Source organism: Cydia splendana, chromosome 15 (genome assembly GCF_910591565.1).
Source record: "Cydia splendana chromosome 15, ilCydSple1.2, whole genome shotgun sequence".
Lineage (NCBI taxonomy): Eukaryota > Metazoa > Arthropoda > Insecta > Lepidoptera > Tortricidae > Cydia > Cydia splendana.
Window position 1 is genome coordinate 1,132,982 of NC_085974.1, and position 25,016 is coordinate 1,157,997.

Genomic DNA, 25,016 nt, shown 5'->3' on the forward strand with positions numbered 1-25,016 from the left:
TTGCGACGTCATCATTGCCTCCGCCGTGAATGATAAAATGACTGACGGAATGAACGTCAAAATCTCGGCAGTACTGAGGCGGCGAACGTCACTCGTTCTATCAAGTAAATTGGCAGATACAGGGGTGATATCATTGACCCTGCCGCAGTAATGTCGCATAGCAACTCAGCTACAGTTAACATCCGAATATAACCTTTACCTGCTTCAATGAAAAATCTGTGATATTGAAGATAATGAAAACAGAACAAACAAAATCGACCTAGGTCACTTTAACCTGCAGGTATCGAGTTATGTACCTACACGATTTATGTGAGAATATAGTGTTGAAGCGTATCATATGAAGTCGTGAATTCTGTACACAAACGGGTAAAGTATATATTAGTGGGCATGCGCAGTGGGGTAGCGCACGATCCGCGGTCACGATCATTGTCTATGGCTTTATTTGACAACGGCTGAAATATACTGGAGAGTTTGATTCTGGAATTTCTGGAGAATGTTTTGTTACTTTGTTTTTAATTAGGTTTTAGTGAAGTTTGCAAAGTAGAATATTCTGGAAAACTGTACATTAAAGGATGACTCACGTTAGACCGGGCCGTGTCCGGGCCGGAGCTTCCGGCGCTCACTTTTCTATGACATGACAGGCAATCACGTGATGCTTTCCATAGAAAACGATGCGTCTAACGTGAGTCATCCTTAAATCGCCTTTTTTCGTTTCAGGCATTACATATAGAGTGCTGTTTAGTGGACATAGTTAGCCGTATTTTCTGACAATATTTTTTCAAATTCTGACATTTGTTGGTGCTATCTTTACCAGACGCGGTTTGTCCAATGTATTTTCATAGATTTAACTCCCATTAAAAATTCAGAAATTTTAGCACTTTTCCTTCAAATCATGAGGAAAAAGAACTCCAAATTAGCTCCGGCTCGCTATAAATATGCACCATTCTCAATCAAAAGGGTACTTACCGTACTTAGTGTCGGTTGTCAATAAGGCGCTATTTCCATATAGCTTCAATTTGAAATCAACCTTATCGACAACCGACAATGTGCTACCTTTTGGTTGAAAACTTCATATATTTTAACGCATCGTACTGGTTAGTGTCACCTTTAGCCCATTCGTTTATCATTCGAGTCGTGAACGCATCTCATACACTCTGGAATCTCTGCATTACCATAATGCTGGCTCTATACATACGTAGTTAACCGAGCGAGTGCGAAGCGCAAAAATGTATTGAGATAGTCATACTGAACGAAGCAGGAGGTCCCGGGTTCGAATCCTGGTAACTCTGGTAAGGGCATTTATAATTTATAATCTGGTACGGGCTGTTTATCACAAATACCTACTCGTATTTGTTCCTGAGTTATGGGTGTATTCTATGTATTTATATATAGCTATATATTATAAGTACATATCGTCGTCTAGAACTTACAACACAAGCCTCATTTTATTGAGCTTACTGTGGAAACTATTATATAATCTGTGCTATGGGACTAGGTCGATCGCTGTAAAATTGACATAAAATTGCACATTTCTACGACTTTCGACTAGCAATGTACAAATTGCAGAACATTCCCAAAAAGCAGAAACGTTCTCGAGAATGTTCTCAGAACATTCTGCAACATGGAAATTTATTGTTCCGCCATCTTGGATTTTTTCCAAAAAAAATTTTTTGTCATAGGAATCTAGAGGCCTCTATCTCCCGCCATGCCAAATCTCAGCGCGATCGGATCAACTTGAAAAAATAAAAAAATAAAGTCGGCCATTTTGATTTTTTTTATTGCAGTTTGTTTTGTTTCGGGGCCCTCTATGACATTTGGTCGTGCACCCCCCACCTATCACGCACCGTTTAAAAGTTGCCATACAAAATAGAAGTGGCCAGTTTTCCCGCAATTGTAGCATTTTTCCAAAAAAAAAATTTCATAGGTATCTAGGGGACCCTGAGATTCCGTAACCAAAATTTCAGCGCGCTAGGACAAACTTGAAAAAATAAAAAAAAAGTCCGCCATATTGAAAAAAACATGGCCGCGTCAAAAACTGCCTGGGTCCCTCTATGACATTTGGTCAAGCACCCCCCACCTAGGTCTGACCGTTTGGCCGGGCCGTTATACATTTTTCTGACCGGAAGCGGTAGACCAAAAGTCGGAATTTTCTGGGGGTAAGGATACTACACCTAAACTATCGTGAATATTCATGGTATAAACTACGATAAATAAATAAATTCTCGTTCTCGAGAACATTCTCAGAAGTTACCGAGAAATTCTCATGTGGAAAGTTTCGCAACTTTGGAAAGTTCTCGAGCGTGCATTGCTACTTTCGGCCCTTACCATCACCTTTAGCCATTATCATTCGAGTCGTGAACGCATCTCATACATCCCGGAATCACGGCATGGTCGGTATTACCATAATGGCTGGCTCCACACCGCCCGCGGTCACGGCCAGAGTGCAATTGGGCATTTGAATTATGCAGCAGCAATGGCAGGTTGCTGGCCTGATAAAGAAATAGGTAAATAATAGGATCTTTAGGTTTATCTGGTGTTGGTAAGGGTACAGGATGCAGTGTAGGTATGCTAGGCGTTATATTTCCTTTTTAGGATTCGGAAAAGATATCGTTAGGATTTAGACTACATCAGCATTAGATAGGCTGCTAGTGCTGCTACACAATTGATTATTAAGGTCAAAGCTAGAAATCACTAGAACAGTCCTGAATAAAGATAATCACTACATCTTATACAAAGTCCCCCGCCGCGTCTGTCTGTATGTTCGCGATAAACTCAAAAACTACTGAACTGATTTTCATACCGTTTTCACCTATCAATAGAGTGATTATTGAGGAAGGTTTAGGAGTATAATTTGTTAAGGTTTTGTGTAAAGGAAGGGGTAATGTTTTATTTTACTACCCGTGCGAAGTCGGGACTGGTCGCTAGTTAAAGATAAGTCTACTCTGAGGGCTAAATATGTTCACAAAAACTACTATAACTACCTTCATATTATAGGTACTTAGTTACTGTTACCTCGCTAAACATAGGTACATCAGGCACACGCGCGCAATCATGGGCATACGATGAGAAGATGAGAAGACGGTATTTATCTAGTTCGCACTTCGCACCTCTGTCGCTCTGGGCGCTGTCTTTGCGCGCTCGATCCTATTTTATTTTATCTTCTCCCAGGTGCCTGTAAAAAAGATTTCCATTTCAAGTCCTGTGCATTTTGAGCGTTTATATTAACAAATAAAAATTAATTGGTCTTGGTAGGTTTTGATTTGTAGACCGCTAGAATTTAATTTCTGGGCGTGTGACTAGATAAAGCAGCGATTTAATCCGATTATTTTAATTCTTTGGGATATTATCGGCAGATATTTTTAGGAGTTGACCATAATTATTCTTCATCGGAAATGTTATTAGACCCCGAAGACATTCAAAGTTGCAAAGGCTTTCTTCTGATTTGCGCATGCCCGTGACTGCGCATGAGTTCACGCACTTTTGCCACGCTTATAAAATACTATAAGTACACATTTATACCTTATTCCGTCGGCGTAAGAATCAAAATAGTGCACATATTTATGATTATACGTGAGTAATGATTGTGTTTTGTTTTCGCTTCGTTTGCTTTTATGGGGCTAGTTAAACATGCGTTCACATGGAGGGACATTTGTACTTTTATTACATGCATAAAGTTAAATAGACGGGAGATTGATATATTTTGAGGTTTGATGGTTAGTTGAATACCTAGTGCCTACCACACACAGACTGCGCTTTAAGGTAGACGTCCACGGGGCTGCATCGCATGCATCGAACGCTTCGCATGAAACGGATTTTAGTATTATTTCTCTATACAATAAGATAATGCGTCGTATGAGAAAATTAAAAGACTGCCACAAGAAAGAAATGGTTGGAGATTAGGTACTCCACCGACAAGAGCAGAGCTCTTAAGTTATGATGATGATGATCTCTATACAAAGCTACCGTTCGGATTCAGACTGCATCATTATTATACTGCTGCTATAATGCAGCGTAAAATGACTGCCGAATGCATTGCTGCCACAACATGTCAAACATGCGGACAGCAACGTCGATTTTGACATTTGCGACAGTAATGTCGCGCTGAAATACTGCGGCATTAATGCTGCTGACTGCATTACAAATATTTCATTTTTATCAAGAACTTTATACCTATTCAATTTGATGATTGATGATAGCCTACGCTTATTTTGTATGAAGTGCTAAAGATTATAGATATTTTTAATAAATGTCGTATAAAAGACGACCCATTGGGAATATGATCAATACTCCAAGCTTACCAAAGATAATGTTACAATTTTACTGTCATTTTGAACGCGTATAGGTGTCAGTTTATATGTAGTTCCCCGTCCGCCCGTGAAACTCGACATCAAAACCATACAATCGACCTCAAATACATATATTTTAAGTGGGTACTTTTAAGTCTTAAGTACCTTATTACTTGGTAATAAGGCGATTTATGTTTACTATATATTCGGTTACAATAACGTGCATGGACGTCAAAGGATAAGATAAATGTGAATTTATTTTGTCTGCGACTATCTTTAATCTTCTGATAAAAATTTTGAATGCGACGGGCCGAAGTGATTGAGCGGTCGATTATATCGGTAACACTGCGTGTCAAATGGAAGAGATATCGAAAATATTACAATAATAATGAGGATGGATTTTATTTTATTTACAAAATTGCAGTTTTTATGTTAAAATTTTACATGTTTTAATGAAGGGCAAATGCCATGAAAAATTTCACTCGAAAACTAAACTATTTTGTGAGGACAGACTCTCAGCCAAACCGTAAAAAGTTAAAGTTGGCTCAATAGAAAAAAATCACGAAAAGAGCGTATCTTTTATTTTTTGATATTTTATATATTGTGACCTTTTTTACCACTGTTGTGTTATTTCTAGTCAGGATCGCGAGCCCTTTTCATCCTTATTACACTTTTTAAAAAGTGTCCTAAAATTTCCATACATTTTTCAAACTTTCCTTTTTGTTACCGCCATACAAAGTGTATGGGGAAATGGTAACACAATAGGAAAAAAACATTGGGACATTTTTTTATCCCATTAGGATCGAAAGAGCTCGTTCGATTCTGAGTAGAAATAACACCAAAGGGGCTATTCATAAATTACGTCATTTCAAATTAGGGGGGGGGGTCTGGACATCGGATGACGGTAGCATGAAGTAGGAGGAAATGGGGTCATTTGAAGCATGATTTTTGGATGATTATAGGGGGGGGGGTCCAAAATCGTCAAAAATCGATGACGTAATTTATGGACAGCCCCAAAGTGGCAAACAAGGTCACAATATATAAAAATGGCAAAAAATAAAAGAAACGCTCAAAACATTTCTAATTTTCTTATTCTTCTGCATACTACAGGCAGTATAATTTTACTAAAAAATAGCTAGTGATTATAGCCGAGGGATTTGACTAGCAAAATTAATTACTGAGGTAAAATATTAAAAGCCCCGCAATCGTCAAATCTTCCGTCGTAAAGTTTTGCGCGGCGCGCCATATGACTTTTGCTCCTTTATCATTTCCTGGCTTTTTAACGTCATTTTAACGAAGATTTCTGTTCGTAATGAGTGTAATTTATAAAAATAATGATGTGGATGATTGCAACAACACTATTACCGGTAAACGTAAATACAAAATGGTGCAGCGACCGCATTCAAGCCCTCTTCTGTAAATAACGAAACCGCAACACGATCGATTGGGTTCAAGAGACGCCTTCAGACACCATTCGAACTTTAAGGCCGTTCCCGTACCCAAATGAAATCTACAATCGAGCCTCCCCTCACGCCACCCATCCCGCCCCTAGATACAATGACGATACAACAGCGCCACGCAAGAAGTAGCGACTTAAATGAACTAACAGGACACTGATTTGTAAAACGTATTATGGTAGAAGAGCCGGCCGCAAAATTTCTAACCGACTTGATACCACGATGAAATGCACAATGGTTTCCCAGAAAAGTTATGCTAAGTCCGAATTCGATAGTCTGCCACGGCGGAACTTGCCGAAAGTACGAAAAAGAAGGCCACTTCCGGTGCGAAAAAAGGGGCTGATTTAACCCATCTGATACCGAGATAGTAGTTATGGCAGCAGTTAGAAATTTACATGTAGACACAGAAAAGCGAAGTCTGCCACTATTTTTTTTGCCGGAAGTGCTTGGCAGACGCTCTCAAAGGTGACCATCGGGACCCCTAAATTAACCCATCTGATACCACCATGAAACCAATGCCAGTCGGTAGGTATGAACTCTCATGTCAGGAATATATAAGTCTGCCAAGGCTTTTCCTGCCGAAACACCATGGCAGACGAGATTATGTAAGCAAGGTCGCCATCGGTTACCCTACACTAACCCATCTGATACCACCATGAAACCAATTCCATTCGGTAGGTATGAACCCCCATTTTAGGAATATATAAGTCTGCCAAGGTTTTTCCTGCCGAAACACCTTGGCAGACGAGATTATAAGCAAGATGACCATCGGTTACCGTACACTAACCCATCTGATACCGCCATGAAACCAATTCCAGTCGGTAGGTATGAACCCTCATTTCATGAATATATAAGTCTGCCAAGGCTTTTCCTGCCGAAACACCTTGGCAGACGAGATTATGTTAGCAAGGTGTACATCAGTTACCCTACATTAACCCATCTGATACCTCCATGAAACCAATTCCAGTCGGTAGGTATGAACCCTCATTTCGGAAATTGTTAAGTCTGCCAAGGCCTTTCCTGCCGAAACTCCTTGACAGACGAGATTATGTAAGCAACATCCGCATCCGTGGGACCGGTATACGTGATTACTGTAGGCTTATTTATTACTTTATGCTTTTACATATTTGTATATTATTATGTTATTAATGAAATATATTTATAATTTATTAAACCTATACCTAATACATTGGGAATTCATTACCTGCTTACGGCAGTAGTAGGGAGTAGTGGGTGAGTTCTGGCTCACTTAGCCAGGCCAACAGTCCCTCCCCCTTTTTTTCCCTTGTTGAGGCCCTGCAACCTTACCTTGAACCCAACCTAATGTCATTGTAGCTCGAATCTAACCTAATCTATTTTTATTGCTTTTAGAAAATATTCTAATAACAATTATCTACTTTTGCAAAGTTAAATGTTGAATTCTTTATTTCGCAAAATGGAATTTTAATGTGACTATAATGTATGTGCAATCTACTTAGAAACTGGGTTTAGAAATATAAAAACACACATTTTATATAGGATAATAAGTTTATTCAAGTAATATTCTGAACATATGAGATATAGTAACATCATTACTTATTCTGTGTACAGTGGAGAAAACATGCAAGTTGACATTTTTCGTTTTAAAATAAAGATAAACTAAACAGTATTTGCCACAAACCGATGTAAAAAAAACTTTGCAGTTGTTGATTACAATACCATATCTTAAGGCCCCAGTACACAATGGGCCATCGCCGGCCATTCCAAGGGACGCATTTATGCGTTAGAGGGAGCAAATGATATTGCTATCTCATTCTACCGCATGGCTGCGTCCCTTGGAGTGGCCGGCAATGGCCCATTGTGTACTGGGGCCTTTACAATTTCTCTCCATGAACATTTTATGATACCCAACCAACCTTCCGGTTTTCGCCCGAATGAATTAAAATATTCACCAACACCATTGACATCAATATAAATGGCTATCCGATGTCAGCCAGGTTTAAAATCCGGATCTAAATCGATAATAAGCAATTTAAACAGGTCAACAGGTAGCTGAACAAACATTGGCATTTTGTTGGCTGCAAATACATTCGATTCCACGCCTATATTCATTTTACTCATATAGTGTTACACAGAACTCATTTGCTGTCAAGAATTACCGACAATTGTCGTGTTTCTTGTGACAATTGTCATTAGCTTCGCAAAATAAGTACTTAGTATTTGGCGATATAATGGAGTTTTTATTTTATTAACATGTTGGTGGCAAACAAGCACACCGCCAGTCTGATGGTAAGCGGTTACCGTAGCCTATGGAGGCCTGTAACGTCAGTACCAACTGTGATGTCGACAAGTGTCGCACCTGCCACCGTAGTGAAATAGAGGCCAGGCCCCAATTTCACATCGGTGACAGGTGCGACGAATTGTAAAATCACTATCGCTGACGTCACAGGCATCCATGGGCTACGATTACCACTTACCATCGGGCGGGCCGTATTCCTGTTTGCCACCATCATTGTATTATTATAAAAAAACTTTATTATATCGGAAAAAACAGATATTTCTCCTGTGAAGTTTCTGACAATTGTCAAAGATCTAGAAGAATTGTAGGTAATTCTTGACAGGTAATGAGTTATATGTCGGAATTTCGTGACAATTGCAGTGTTTCTGTGACAATTGTCATAAACTTAGCAAGAGAAATATCTGTTTTTTTTCCGATATCATAAAGTTTTTTTTTTAATAATACAATGATGGTGGCAAACAGGAATACGGCCCGCCCGATGGTAAGCGGTAACCGTAGTTCATGGATGCCTGTGACGTCAGCAACAGTGATTTTACAATTCGTCGCACCTGTCACGTTGGTGAAACAGGGGCCATGAGTTAAGTCAAAAGCTAGTAAACAGTAATCTCCTCCATAGTCCTCTCTAACTTTCAGGCAGTTTTATTAACTTCTTATGGTATCAATGTGGAGTATAAATAGTCTACTATACATATATCCCAAAAACTTTAACGTTTACGTTTTTAAATACAGGGTGACCTTAGCCATTGGACAAACCCTGAAATCCCACATAGGGTTACTTCTCAGAAATGCTCTAACGGTAATTTCTTTTTAATTAGAACAAAAGATAAAACATTAAATTATCAAACAAAAGTTAATTCCAATAATCGACAACAAAAAGAAACATACTGTATTAATCATTGGCAGTGCTTTTGACAATTTGTTTGAAAATGTGCGGCAATGATGACATTTGTCAAAAGTCAGAATCTTATTAATGTCATAAATAAAAAAGATAATCAAAACGGTCGAAGAAAGTTTTAATTAATTTAATTTAATTTAATAATTTAATAATTTAATAATTAATATTTAATCTTATTTAAAGCTGCAACACGACTGATTAATTGACATGATTGTTCTCCCAGAAGGAGGTTCGTGGGGTGTTAGACTTTGGTACGGTCGTATAGAGGGCGGTCTCGTGACTTCAGAAAATTCCGACTTTTGGCCTACCGCTTCCGGTCAGAAAAATGTTCGACGGCCCGGCCAAACGGTGGGAGGTAGGTGGGAGGTGCTCGACCAAATGTCATAGAGGGACCCTGGCAGTTTTTGACGCCGCCATTTTTTTTCAAAATGGCTGACTTTTTTTTTTAATTTTTTCAAGTTTGTCCTAGCGCGCTGAATTTTTGGTCACGGAATCTCGGGGTCCTCTAGATTCGTATGGGAAAAAATTTTTTCGAAAAAATCCAAGATGGCGGAAAAAATGGCCCCTTTTATTTTGTATGGCAACTTTTAAACGGTGCGAGATAGGTGGAGGGTGCTCGACCAAATGTCATAGAGGGCCCCGAGACAAAATAAACTGCATTTAAAAATTTTCAAACGGGCCGACTTTTTTATTTTTATTTTTTCAAGTTGGTCCGAGCGCGCTGAGATTTGGCATGGCGAGAGATAGAAGCCTCTAGATTCCTATGAAAAAAAAAATTTATGGAAAAAATCCAAGATGGCGGAAATAATGGTCATTTTAATTTTGTATGGCAACTTTTAAACGGTGCGAGGTAGGTGGGGGGTGCTCGACCAAATGTCACCACCGACCGACAAATGTCGACCAGAGGGCCCCGAAACAAAGCAAACTGCATAAAAAAAAATTCAAAATGGCCGACTTTTTTTTTTAATTTTTCAAGTTGGTCCGAGTGCGCTGAGATTTGGCATGCGGCGAGCTAGGGGGCCCATCATTACCATGTAAAAAAATTTTTTGGAAAAATCCAAAAAGGCGGGCGACAAGGGCAAAATTCAAATTTCCAAGTAGGTTAAGCGAGCCCGAAGGGCGAGCTTCAGGCCGGGAGGCCGAAGGCCGACCCCGCGTAGGGCCGTCAGGCCCGGAGCTTCACCCCGAATATCCAAGCGTGCCCCACCCCCAGTAATTTTGGGCGAGGCCGAAGGCCGAGCTGCGGGAATGACGAACAAAGCAAAATCCTATACAAAAAGTGTGTTAAGCGAGCCCGAAGGGCGAGCTTCAGGCCGGGAGGCCGAAGGCCGACCCCGGCGGAGGGCCGAAGGCCCGGAGCCTCCACCCCGACTCCCAAAACGCGAGGCCGAAGGCCGAGCTGCGTGAATGCAGTTCCCCCAAGCGTTCTACAAAGTCAACTGTCTTGATAAGCGAAGCCGGCGGGCCGAAGGCCCGACGGCGAAGCGTCGAGGCTCGCGAAGGCCGAAGGCCGAGCTCCGCGTAGGGCCGAAGGCCCGAAGCGTCACACGAGAGGGGGAAGTTGGCCTACGGCCTTCGGCCTTCGGCCCGCCGTTTCGCTTGTCTAAGACACTTTTCCTATTGGGTCGTGTTTAAGCTCCAACTTCCCGCTTAAGCCCCGAAGCAAAACCAACCCTCCCAACTGTTTTAATAAGCGAAGCGGCGGGCCGAAGGCCCGACGCTGAGCTTCGAAACCCAGCGAAGGACGAAGGCCGAGCTCCGCGTAGGGCCGAAGGCCCGGAGCGTCCCTTACGAGTTCCCAAGCACGCGAGGCCAGGCCGAGCTGCGGGAATGTAGTGCTTTCACGCGGATCTTTTCGTCCTAGCAAAAGTACAACTTTATTTCTTTTTCCCTTTGGAAAACAAACTACTACTACTACAACAAAAACAACAGCACCAACAACAAACTACAGGAAGACCGCGGGGCCCTCGGGCCCCGCGCACAGGGCAAAATCTAGTCATACTATTTATTACCTCAGGAGCTACTAACACATACAGGTTGCTCCAAAGTAAAAAAATCGTAATTTGTTATGATACTTTGTATACTGGTTCTAAATACCATTGACGTGTAAAATTGTATTGATTTTATGAATAAATTATTGAATATTGAATATAAATACCCTAATGCATGGACATCCTGTATATCAACTTGAAAGAAAATGTTCAATATTTCTTTATAGTGCGACTCCTTAGCTCGATTTAGTATGGAGGTAGAGTCTGGCTAATAAAAGATGAACCTGCAAAAATGCGGTCCTGGTCTGACCCATCCTAAATCCTGTCCCATCCGGCAGAAAGCACGAAACTTGGCATGCAAACTTCAAACTTCAACATTTATTCAGCAAATAGGCCGCAAGGGCACTATTACACGCCGCTAAAGAAATTTTCACTTCAAAAAGTTTTGAGATGTAATGTGAAACCAAGTCGGTTATTTTAATCAGTGCCAGGGGGTGTTAAAACAGTATCAATAAGATATCTTTAATTTGTAATTTTTAGCGAGTTTTAGCGGTGGGCAAAGTAATCCGGTGATTTGGCATCCATACCAACATTGCCCACCACCAAAAACGGATTAGGGTTGTCACTTTCATCTAATTTACCCAACTTCGCATGTAAAATAAGGTTATGTTTGTACACTAAAGTAAGTTTATAAATATATACTGTATTTAATTTGTCTTATTATCCTTTACTTAGATGTTTTATCCCGTTAACTAATGAAAAACACAGCAAAAATCATATTTTTGGCCATTAAACTATTGTAAGATTGTAACAGATTTTCTCAAAAGTGACAACCCTAGCCTTTGTAAAATGCTTAGGCGAGCCTTATATGGAAATGAGCAAAAACGGGTAGGCAACAGTGCCCAGCAAATTTATTTAAAAGTTTTTACACTTATCGCTAAGTTATTAACAGGGAATGTTAGGATTGCCCAAAACCAGTGATCCTTAGACATCATCATCATACGAGCTGTATTTGAATACCAAATTGACGTGGGCAATGTTGGCGAAAACTCCGGATATCTTTGCCCACCCTCTAAAACGCAAAAAAATGGGTAAAAACACGATAAAAATATTTTTTCTTCAAATAAACTGATGCGTTTGATCACAATGGACGTGCTGAGCAAAAAAAGTAATTACGATTTGTTTTTTTTTTTGAGAAATTCGTGTTTTTTTTTTAATGCGGGCAAAGTTGGTGATAATGACCGGTACCTACTCTTCGAAGGCCGCAAAAATATATGACATGCTCTTATGGTTCTACAAATAAGATCGTGTCAGATATTTTTGCGGCCTTCGTTGTGTGTTGTGTAACATAAATTGCAGGTGACTGTATATTAGGAATAATTATTTTATTTAGTTTCAACGAAAGTTTCAAGTTTAGTACGAAAATACTTCAGATATACAATATGCACAAAATGTAGACCTAATCGAAATAAAACATTGCTTTTTATAGTAAATTTTTTTTTAAAACATTCGATACATAGGTATACATAACAATAACCAGGCCACAGCGGTATTGGCCTGTAAGCTTTATCTCGGTCTCCAAAGCCGCAAAAACTCGCTAGTACTTCGTGCTGGTCTAGCCGTTATTTTTTCTTGAAGATTTTAAGAGAACAGCACGTACACGCATTATACATATAGACGGAACGAACGGCATAATCATAATCATTTATTCGTCGCAATCCATGGTATTACAGATCTAGGTACAAGACTTTCAGGTATTACTTATACGAATTACATAACGCTTCCTGTTAATAGGCAATATTTTAAGATAAAAGTTCTATAATATATTACAAGATTACAATTGTCATCAAAATTAATTGACGTACAGAAGTCAAATACGTTTTTAAAATGACGCAAAATGAAAATTAATCCCAATCAGTAAAGGATGAGTCTTTAAACTTTTTTCATTTTAAGCGAGTTTTGATTTGAAGGAACATAATACTTAAATTCGACTGTAATCGTATTGTTTTAAGATAGTTTACTGAGGTTTTCAACCATTATGACCCGTAAATAACAGCAAATCAAATTTAAAGGAGACGCGAGCTGATATTTATGTACCCTATTTTTTGAAATACAATTTATCTACTGGTATACTTTCTCGTGTGCGTATATGATTTAATGTCAAATCAAGCTGTCATTTTTATTTGAAGAATTATACGTGTGCTCCGGTGCAGCCCCAGCGGGCATCTGACTTGAAGAAGAATTTTGAGTGATGTCGTCAATGTATGGAAATTGTTCGAAAGTTTACATTTGAGATTGAATTTCTGTGTTGTCTTTGTGAGTAAAAATATAAATCTTGAATTGTCTAGCTTTCAAAATCACACAATAATTCAATTACTGTCAAAGACAAAATTATAAACTGAAATAAATGTCATATACTAAGAAAAAGTGACCAAGGCCTCCAGTGCCCCAGGCTGGAATCGAACCAGCGTCCTCTGCTATCGCGGCAGGTGCCTGAACCACTCGGCCACCGGGCCACAGCGACATTAGTCAAATTTTTCCAAGTATATGCACTTCCTACTGAAGGCTTGTGGCGCCCCCTGGCCATCTCTAAGGTAGAACAGTATGGTTCGAACCTTCTATCTGGATCATTCTCATGATGATACCGAGCTAGCGAGAGAGATGGCGCTGCCAATCAATACTATGAAGTATTTGAACAAATTAAATTATTTTTCAGAAAATATTTTTAATTTGTTTTTATCAAGTAGAAACACTACTATATAAATTATAAACTGAAATAAAAATATTTTCTGAAAAATAATTTAATTTGTTCAAATACTTCATAGTAAAGACAAAATTGTTTTGCTTCTTTCTCAAACGGAACTCCATATTTTGATATTTTGATACTTTTAGTGTCGATTTGTAGAGAATAACAGCAAATTAAAAATATAATGGCATGAAGAGTCGGTACACGGTTTCTTCGTGAACAAATTTACGTGTAATAATAATAATTATAATATAATATATATTATAGTGGTTTTCCGGGTCAAGGTCCGGGTCCGAGTCCGGGTCCGAGTCTGAGTCCGAGTCCGGGTCCGAATCCGTGTCCGAGTCCGTGTCCGGGTCCGGGTCCGAGTCCGAGTCCGGTTCCGAGTCCGGTTCCGAGTCCGGGTCCGAGTCCGAGTCCGGGTCCTAGTCCGAGTCCGTGTCCGAGTCCGAGTCCGGGTCCGAGTTCGATTCCAAGTCCGGGTCCGAGTCCGGGTCCGAACCGGATCCGGGTATGAGTCCGGTTCTGGGTCCGAGTCCGGGTCGCAGTCCAAGTCAAAATCGAAATTAGAAATCACCAAACGTGTACTATGCGTCGTTGAAGAGTTTTGTTCTGGTCATTATCAGCAGTTCCACTTCATCAAATGCGACAGTTTTTAATGTAAATGCTTGATTTTATGATGAAAATACAAAAAAAATCTATACTTATGCCTATGCCTTTAATATTTGAGGAGTTCCCTCGATTCCTTATGGATCCCATCATTAGAACTCGAGCTTGACAAAAATGTGACTTTAAAACTTGACTTGCTTAACAAACATAACGAAGAGGAAAAATCGCCAAACGTGAACTATGCGTGGTTGAAGAGTTCTGTTCTGGTCATCAGCAGCAGTTCCACTTCATCAAATGCGCCAGTTTTTAATGAAAATCCTTGATTTTCTGATGAAAATACAAAAATGTCTATACGCATGCCTTTAAGATTTGAGGAGTTCCCTCGATTCCTCATGGATCCCATCATCAGAACTCGAGCTTGACAAAAATGTGGCTTAAAAACTTGACTTGCTTAACAAACATAACGAAGACGACAAATCGCCAAACGTGAACTATGCGTCGTTGAAGAGTTCCGTTCTGATCATCATCAGCAGTTGCACTTCATCAAATGTCACTTTTTTGAATGTGTATGCTTAATTTGATGATAAAAACCCAAAAATCACTATATGTATGCGTTTAAAATTTGAGGAGTTCCCTCGATTCCTCATGGATCCCATCATCAGAACTGGGTTTTGACAAAAACGGAACCAATCTGTATGCATATACATACAATCAAAAAACTAATTTTCAAAATCGGTCCAGGAATGACGGAGATATAGAGTAACAAACATAAAAAAAATAAAAAATAAAAAAAACATACAACCGAATTGATAACCTCCTTCTTTGAGATTTGGAAGTCGGTTAACAAACTAATATTAGCCCAAAATCTAAAATAAATGAAGTACCGATCACATAAAAAGTAAAAAATTAAATTAAGTAAATAAAAACAGGAAGGTATCATAAAATGTTAATGAAGAGAAATTGTAAGAGATGGTACTATGCCAACCAACAACTGCAAAGTTTTTTAACATCGGTTTGTGGCAAATACTGTTTAGTTTATCTTTATTTTAAAACGAAAAATGTCAACTTGCATGTTTTCTCCACTGTACACAGAATAAGTAATGATGTTACTATATCTCATATGTTCAGAATATTACTTGAATAAACTTATTATCCTATATAAAATGTGTGTTTTTATATTTCTAAACCCAGTTTCTAAGTAGATTGCACATACATTATAGTCACATTAAAATTCCATTTTGCGAAATAAATAATTCAACATTTAACTTTGCAAAAGTAGATAATTGTTATTAGAATATTTTCTAAAAGCAATAAAAATAGATTAGGTTAGATTCGAGCTACAATGACATTAGGTTGGGTTCAAGGTAAGGTTGCAGGGCCTCAACAAGGGAAAAAAAGGGGGAGGGACTGTTGGCCTGGCTAAGTGAGCCAGAACTCACCCACTACTCCCTACTACTGCCGTAAGCAGGTAATGAATTCCCAATGTATTAGGTATAGGTTTAATAAATTATAAATATATTTCATTAATAACATAATAATATACAAATATGTAAAAGCATAAAGTAATAAATAAGCCTACAGTAATCACGTATACCGGTCCCACGGATGCGGATGTTGCTTACATAATCTCGTCTGTCAAGGAGTTTCGGCAGGAAAGGCCTTGGCAGACTTATATATTCATGAAATGAGGGTTCATACCTACCGACTGGAATTGGTTTCATGGCGGTATCAGATGGGTTAGTGTACGGTAACCGATGGTCATCTTGCTTATAATCTCGTCTGCCAAGGTGTTTCGGCAGGAAAAACCTTGGCAGACTTATATATTCCTAAAATGGGGGTTCATACCTACCGAATGGAATTGGTTTCATGGTGGTATCAGATGGGTTAGTGTAGGGTAACCGATGGCGACCTTGCTTACATAATCTCGTCTGCCATGGTGTTTCGGCAGGAAAAGCCTTGGCAGACTTATATATTCCTGACATGAGAGTTCATACCTACCGACTGGCATTGGTTTCATGGTGGTATCAGATGGGTTAATTTAGGGGTCCCGATGGTCACCTTTGAGAGCGTCTGCCAAGCACTTCCGGCAAAAAAAATAGTGGCAGACTTCGCTTTTCTGTGTCTACATGTAAATTTCTAACTGCTGCCATAACTACTATCTCGGTATCAGATGGGTTAAATCAGCCCCTTTTTTCGCACCGGAAGTGGCCTTCTTTTTCGTACTTTCGGCAAGTTCCGCCGTGGCAGACTATCGAATTCGGACTTAGCATAACTTTTCTGGGAAACCATTGTGCATTTCATCGTGGTATCAAGTCGGTTAGAAATTTTGCGGCCGGCTCTTCTACTATTACTAAATACTGAAAAAAAGCATGCTGCATCTCATAGATGGCGTTAAAGTTAAATTGGAAAAATAAATGAAACATAGTGCAAATTAAATATTCATTTTAATGAAGTCAACTCTTATTTCAATAATATTTAATTATAAGGGTAAATACAGTTTATATTTAAACAAATTAATGACTGCAAGTTTTCTATAATATCATTATTTATTAGGTATACTGTGCAGGTATATCCAGTGGCGTGCACTTCATAAAGGCAAAAAGGCACTGCCTACCCTACTATAATTCCGATGTCTATCCTCTTAAACTACTTAATTTAATTTATACTTGATCGTACTATCAGTAATCGATATAACTTAAAACATTCTAAAAATTAATAAGCGCTCCATCTACCGGTTAAGCTTTGTCATCAAGTCATCATCTATAATAATTCTACGCGACGAAGTTTACACCACGCGGCACTAGCGCCACTAGTGCCTTGCACGGCAAAGACAGAAAACATTTCCGTCTAAATCTTTCTATGTGTGCCTTCGTCGTTACGCGGTTACAGTGTAGTGGGCCTTCCTATAAGTACGAGCACACAATTATACAAGTAACGCACACATTTAGACGCAATAGGCAGTGTCTTTCGTACCAAACGTAAACGAATGACGCCCGAAAGTTTCCGAATAGTTCCGATGTTTATGTGACTATTTTAAAAAGTAGCATTTGCTATGGTAATTTAGTGCAAATACGAGACTATTTTTTTATTCGTTTACAGTATTTGGTTAAGTTTATTTTCATTTTTTATTCGGTCGCCATTGTTTGTTTGTTTTGGTGAGTTTATGAGATAACAGTTAACAGTTGCCGGAAATTATAAAGTGCGATTAGTGAAAAAATGGATAATTTAACTGTGAAAGTTGTGGTGGGTGTGTGTGTGTGCAAACTATTAAAAATGATGCGTTTTCGAAGCTTTCGTTTAGCCAAAAAAAGAAGTAATTGAAAAGACTTGACAACAAAATGAAAACCATCACGCAATTTTTTTGGTGAGTTAGTAGCTCTCATTTTTTAAGGATCCGTATCCAAAGGGTAAAACGGGACTCTATTACTAAGACTCTGCTGTCCTTCCGTCCGTCCGTCTGTCATCAGGCTGTATCTCACGAACCGTGATAGCTAGACAGTTGAAATTTTCACAGATGTATTTCTGTTGCCGCTATAACAACAAACACTAAAAACAGAATAAAATAAAGATTTAAGTGGAGCTCCCATACAACAAACGTGATTTTTGACCGAAGTTAAGCAACGTAGGGCGGGGTACTTGGATGGGTGACCGTTTTTTTTTTGCCTTTTTTTGTATTATGGTACGGAACCCTTCGTGCGCGAGTCCGACTCGCACTTTCCCGGTTTTCTGATATAATTTTGCCTACCCAGTCCCAAATCTCTGTGCACGCGACTGGGTATATCATCGATATTTATTAAAAAAAAACCGGGCAAGTGCGAGTCGGACTCGCGCACGAAGGGTTCCGTACCATAATCCAAAAAAAAAAAACAAAAAAAAAAGCAAAAAAAAAACGGTCACCCATCCAAATACTGACCACTCCCGACGTTGCTTAACTTTGGTCAAAAATCACGTTTGTTGTATGGGAGCCCCATTTAAATCTTTATTTTATTCTGTTTTTAGTATTTGTTGTTATAGCGGCAAAAGAAATACATCATCTGTGAAAATTTCAACTGTCTAGCTATCACGGTTCGTGAGATACAGCCTGGTGCCAGACGGACGGACGGACGGACGGACGGACGGACGGACGGACGGACGGACGGACGGACGGACAGCGAAGTCTTAGTAATAGGGTCCCGTTTTACTCTTTGGGTACGGAACCCTAATTAGGGCATACCGGTACAAGTGCGAAAAATAGGTAATTCGCACATGTATCATACAACGTTTTACAGTACATAATATGGCCCTTTAAATTTTCGACATAGTTACGTAATGTGCTAATTATCGCACTAATGCGGTAAAGTAGCACCATATTGTAATAGTACTTACCTACATTACGTTTACAAGTGCGGCAAATAGGAAAATCGAAACGAGTGGCGATAAATTCGAACACGACCGAAGGGAGTGTTTTGAATCGACACGAGTTGCGAATTACCTATTGGCACATGTATCGTACAACGTTTTACAGTACCTACAGTCCTACATACTAGGGTTTGCTCCCGGGAAATACCGGTACCGAAAGTACCGGGAATTCTCGGGATTTAGAGCCAAGTAAATAACCGGGATTTCAAAATTAAATTCCCGGTACTTTCGGGATTTTCGGGACTAATATTTCCGGTACAATATTTGACTGTTTTCTGTTACTTAGCATGAAATATCATGTTTTTTAAAGAAATACATTATATAAATCCATTGCTGACGCTAATACTTTTACGACTGACCATATATTAAAGCAAAACAAAAATAGTCAATGGGTTTGACAATGCCAACAAAATAAAATAGCTTATTTTGAAACTATACGAGTGTTTTTACGATAAATAATTTTATACGAATAATTAGTTAGTTGTATACTAAATACGAGCAAAAACTAGAGAGAATTGTGTTATTAATAAAATATTTCTTTTAATTCGAATACGGTATAAGAAACTCTTATTGATAATCTGAATGACATTTTAAAATGAATTAAAATATTACAGTGACATGTCCTCTCCTTGGTAAATTCTTAATTCTGGCTGCAACAACTTCTTGATCCTTCCTATTGATAATTTTATTACCATTTTTACCTACTCACATGCAATTTTGCACATTTATTCAAGCCCCTTATCTTGTCTAGAATACAAAATTTCGTAAACGTAGCTCTAACAGTTATTCATAAATTAACGTTTTAAAACCGGCATTTTTGTGACTGACTGACTTATAGATCAAAAACCTAACCCACTTCGAGCTGACCTAGAAACTTGAAATTTGGCACTAAGGAATGCAAATCGGTTATTTTTTGTATGGAAACGCGGTTTCGGTTAATAACCGATTATTTCCATACAAAAAATAACCGATTTGCATTCCCTATTTGGCACCAAGGTAGACTATTAGGAGTTTATAGAGGGAACAATCTAAAAAATGAAAATTATTGATAATTTGATGAAGAAAAACATATATACTTATCGATAATAGATGACTAATTTTCATTTATGGTATCAATCGATCAGGTTTGTCTTTAGGATCAAAAGTCTATATGGGATCCATTGCATTAAAGGAATACAAAAGTCAGAAATGATAGTCAAAGTCCGACAGTCGTACTTCACTCGCGAAACGCCCCGAACAAAACGATATGTGACCGTGACGTCAAGGTCACAAAGAGTCCATCTTGAAGTATGAACAAAACAAGAAAATTGCGATTTTGTCGGTGAAATATTGCGTTTATGTATATAGTTTCCATACAATCTTTTATTGGATAAAATGCGAGGAATCGAAACGAATGGTAACTAACTGCGACAATTCTTCGACCGACGGTTTTGTCAGGAAGCTCTTCTTCCACATTGAACGATATTTGTAACTGAAAATAAAATATATTGTATGTGTTAGCATTTACAATTTGTCACATCATGTACAGTCGACGTCAAAGATATGTACCTATTGCAGCATACTCCTTTGTAATAAGGTGAAAAATGTATACATATATTTGACGTCGACTGTACATATAAAGCACCGGTGGTAAAGAACCAACGAGAGAAATAAAAGTAAGACCCTGTATAATGACTACGAATCGTGTGATAAATCAATTTACGATGGAATTCTGGCACACGAAGTTGAAACAATGTTATTCTAGCTAGGTAGTTAGTACAAAAGGTAAAATTGTTCTCTGCTCTACAATCAATAAGCATAATTAGCATGAATCACCTACCTCATGGGTATCTTCTTCCTCTAATATACTAGGAACCCGATAAGTGTCATCCACCTGTGCAATGCGTGGGTTCAAAATGTTTGAGCCGGTCGCCTCACTGACAAAACCAAAATTAAATAAATGTATGATGTTTTACAGCACATATGGACTTTACCGCACTAGTGCGATAATGCACACACACATTACGTAACTATGTCAAATATTTAAAGGGCTAGTAGTAGTAGTAAACTCTTTATTGTACAAAAAGACATATTAAAAATAACATACAATTAGCAAGAAGTACAAAGGCGAACTTATCCCTTTGAGGGATCTCTTCCAGTTAACCTATAGGGCTATATGTACTGTAAAACGTTGTACGATACATGTGAGAATAGGTAATACGCAACTCATGTCAACTATTTTTCGCACTATTTTTTATCATCAAGTGATGATGAACAATAACAGCCACATTTTGCCTCTCATTAAGCATCCGGACAAATCTGTCGGTCGAAGAATTGTAGCAGCCAGTCATTTCTTTACAACATCACTCAATTTATAAATTAGTCCATTACTATTTCATAAATTGATCATGGACTCGCGAAATGCAGCATTCCAGAAATGCAGTTATTTCGAAAAGTGAGACAGACTAATTTCAAAATTTTTATGTAGGTACCTATATTATAACAAGTGATGACAATGGAGAAAACTACTTGAAAGTAAATAAACCATTGTGCTGGTTACAGGTACAGTCGGCGTCAAATACTTTGTAGCAACAAAGTAGCCAAATAGTAACATCTAGCAAGTAACATAATAAAATTGCGGTTTATGACGTAAGTATTAAAAAAACTGCTTACTAGATCTCGTTCAAACCAATTTTCGGTGGAAGTTTGCATGGTAATGTACATCATATATATTTTTTTTTGTTTTATCATTCTCTTATTTTAGAAGTTAAAGGACACACATTTTACCACTTTGGAGGTGGTCTCTCGCGCAAACTATTGAGTTTAGAAAAAAATGATATCAAAAACCTCAATATATTTTTTGAAGACCTATCCATAAATACCCCACACGTATGGGATTGATGCAAAAAAAATTTTGAGTTTCAGTTCTAAGTATGGGGAACCCCCAAAATGTATTGTTTTTTTTCTATTTTTGTTGGAATATCCAAGTTTCAACAGTACCTATAGTTCTTATAGTTTCAGAAAAAAGTGGCTGTATATACGGACGGACAGACAGACAGACATGACGAATCCTTAAGGGTTCCGTTTTTTGCCATTTGGCTACAGAACCCTAAAAATGCTCTATCACAGGTAAATGAGAAATTGAAAATGGAATTAATTGCCCAAGATTATTAGTTTTATTAAAACAAAAAATCGGTCAACACACTCAAGAAAAGGAAATCATTTACTATTGTGTAGGGTAGGTATAATATAAAATAACTACCAGTTCATTAAAAAATACGTAAAAGAATAACGAAAGTACGGACAATCGGTAAATCCCGGGATTTTAATTTCCGGGACTTACTCAGGCAACCCTATTACATTCTATCAGTGTACATTTTTAGGGTTCTGTACCCAAAGGGTAAAAACGGGACCCTATTACTAAGACTTCGCTGTCCGTCCGTCCGTCTGTCCGTCTGTCATCAGGCTGTATCTCATGAACCGTGGTAGCTAGACAGTTTAAAATTTCACAGATGATTGAATTTCTATCGCCGCTATAACAACAAATACTAAAAACAGAATAAAATAAATAGTTATGCAACAAACGTGATTTTTGCCGTTTTTTGCATAATGGTACGGAACCCTGCGTGTGCGAATCCAACTTGCACTTGGCCGGTTTTTTTAAATTAAGTACCTCTTGGAGAATATCAAATAACTGATGAGGGCAATGTATCTCGTACGATATTATTGATTGGCGACATTTTATTTAGTTTTCGGCGAACATTTGCTAAGTAGGTAGTACTAATACTACTAATAGCCATCTAGGAAAATAAGTACAAAATATGTCCAAATAATTGAGAATATCAATTCAATTCATAAAAAGATATAAGCATCTGCACTGATAGGAAAACAGTAGGTATCTAAATCTAACTAAGGTCTTTTCGTACGCCGCCGCTGTGAGTACTTGAGTAGGTAGGTATTTGTGACGTTATCTATGAAAAGGGACCTTATTGTCGATGGCGCTTCCGCCATTATTAACGATGCTCTGATATAAATACCACGCCGTGCGACGCAGTGCGTCGTAAGCGCCATAGACAATAAGGTCCCTTTTCATAGATAATGCCACAATTAGAATTAGAACTTACTCGTTATTTTGAATGTCAGTGGTTGATGAAATCGGAGATTCCATTTCCATATTTTGCAGTCTGTAAATAAAGATAAATTGTAGTAGTGTATTGTGTTACGTAGGTAGGGCTAAAAAGCACAAGTCAAATAATTATACTCACTCGATGTAGTCTAAAGATATAGTATCATGTTCGGCTGTGAAATTATCCAATTTTCTTCTTTTCCTAGAAAGACAAAAAAGTAAAAAGTTTAGACGCATGACAAATCACGAGCTGAGGTTCGAACCCTCGATAGGTGGATGGATTGCTAAAAGAACGCTTTATGCGTCTAATTGTGTGCGTTACATGTATCACTGTGTGCTCGTATTTATAGGAAGGCCCACTACACCGCAACCGCGTAACTACACGACTCACGGAGACGCACACATAGACGGCAATGTTTTCTGTCTTTGCCGTGCAAGGCGCTAGTGCCGCGTGGTGTAAACGTCGCGAATCGCAATATCCTTTTAAGCTATTTAGATGATGAATTGATGACAATGTTTAACCGGTAGATGGAGCGATTATTAAATTCTAGAATGTTTTAAGTTATATGGATTACTAATTAGTACGATCAAGTATATATTAAATTAAGTAATAATTACGTATTTCACTGTGTAATAAATATACATTTTTACTTACGTTAGTTCCATTGTTTGTTGGAATCTTCCGAGTTGTCTTTTTCGAGATGTCTTCTTTTTTTCAATTGCTTGTTACCCATTATAACTTAAAGGTTTTGGTGCACACGGTATATCACTAGGACACACAACACAGCACAGTTTTTATAAGTAAATCTTATATTTGTTTTGGGGACACCTAGTACAGGTCCGTCTGGCACGAGCGCTCAGCCATCACTGTCTCATTTCGAAAGACGGACGGAGATAGAGCATGCAGGCCGGAGTCGATATTTTGTTACGATAGAATTAGTTGATGTTTATTTATTTTAAAAATATTGCCTCTAATTATCGTTTTTCTAAAGCTGTCAAATTACTGTTATACTTATGATTGATTTTTCTCCTTTTTTTGTTTCATAGTGTCACATAGTAAAGAAACGAGTAAAGTTGGAGTAAAAATTCGAATTGGAGGTTACTTTGGGAATAAATTGTATCGAACGAAGTGTTATGAATCGTGTATCGAAAGCTGTGTTATTAAAGATAATATAATCAAGAATTATATTTATTTTTCCCACGTCTACAAATATCACCGTTTCTTAGAAAAATAGGATAATTATTGGGGTATTTTTACATTTCTGGCTCAGGGAACGGCCTTAACTTGTTTTGATATTGATCTGATATTACTCACAGTGCATCTCACCATCGCTATTAGTACACGATACTCTTCAGATGAAGTTCGGATGTCTACAGTAGTTGCATTACTGTTGTGGCGTCATTGTTGCCGCCGCTGCGCTGTATCTGTTAATTTGTTTGATAATGATAAAATGAGTGACAGAAAATATAGAATATAGAATATTTTTATTGACAAAAGAAAACGATCTTACAAACACATGGACACAGGTGGATCCCAAACTAGGCTATGCCTGTGACTTGGGCTCCTAGAAAGCAATTGACATTAGAAAATTTTACAGAAAATATTACCGACACTTAAAGAACTAAGAATTAGTATAAAAGGAAAAGTTAAAGTTAGGTTAAATAATTTAAGAAGAGATTAACTAAAATAAGAGGAAGCTTACAACTAGTTACTAACTAATTAATTTACAAATTAAAGTGAGTGAAGATGTGTGAGTGAGCGTATCACCCACATACTTCTCTTTCAGTCATTTTTTGGAGGTCTTGCAGAACTTTTTGTAAAGGAACGGTTTTAGGTAGGAGCTGAAACGTCTACAGAAACTAGTTTTAGTGGGCATTAATGGTGTCCTAAAGTAAAGATTTCTGAGCCTGTTAAATTCAGCCGACCCTGCTGAGTGCGGGAAATGAACGTCATAGTATGACTTAAATGTACGGCCGTAACTACTTAACCCATAGGAAATAATGCTTTCCACGAGTGCATTATAAACATCCAGTCAATATTGCTGGTTTTCGTCGTATAATATGATAGGTAAGCTAGCTAGAGCACGCATTGGACGTTATCTTTCAGAATGAGATCAGAAGTACATATTATTTGTCAATGCTTCTTAATATGTACATAGGCGAGTCGAACACTAAGAAAAACCAGCATAAGAACAGTTCGATTATAGTATGAATTTTCTCAAATGATTTTTACGCCTAAGACCCTAATCTG

General features: G+C 38.2%; 1 long non-coding RNA gene across 1 annotated transcript; it reads right to left on the bottom strand.

Annotated features, from left to right (window-relative positions):
- Positions 1–22,773: 22,773 nt before the first annotated feature.
- Positions 22,774–23,856, bottom strand: LOC134797227 (uncharacterized). Its single transcript, XR_010145055.1, has 3 exons — positions 23,421–23,856; positions 22,905–22,967; positions 22,774–22,823 (listed from the first exon to the last, which is right to left on the bottom strand). It is a non-coding gene; the product is annotated as an uncharacterized LOC134797227 (long non-coding RNA).
- Positions 23,857–25,016: the final 1,160 nt, after the last annotated feature.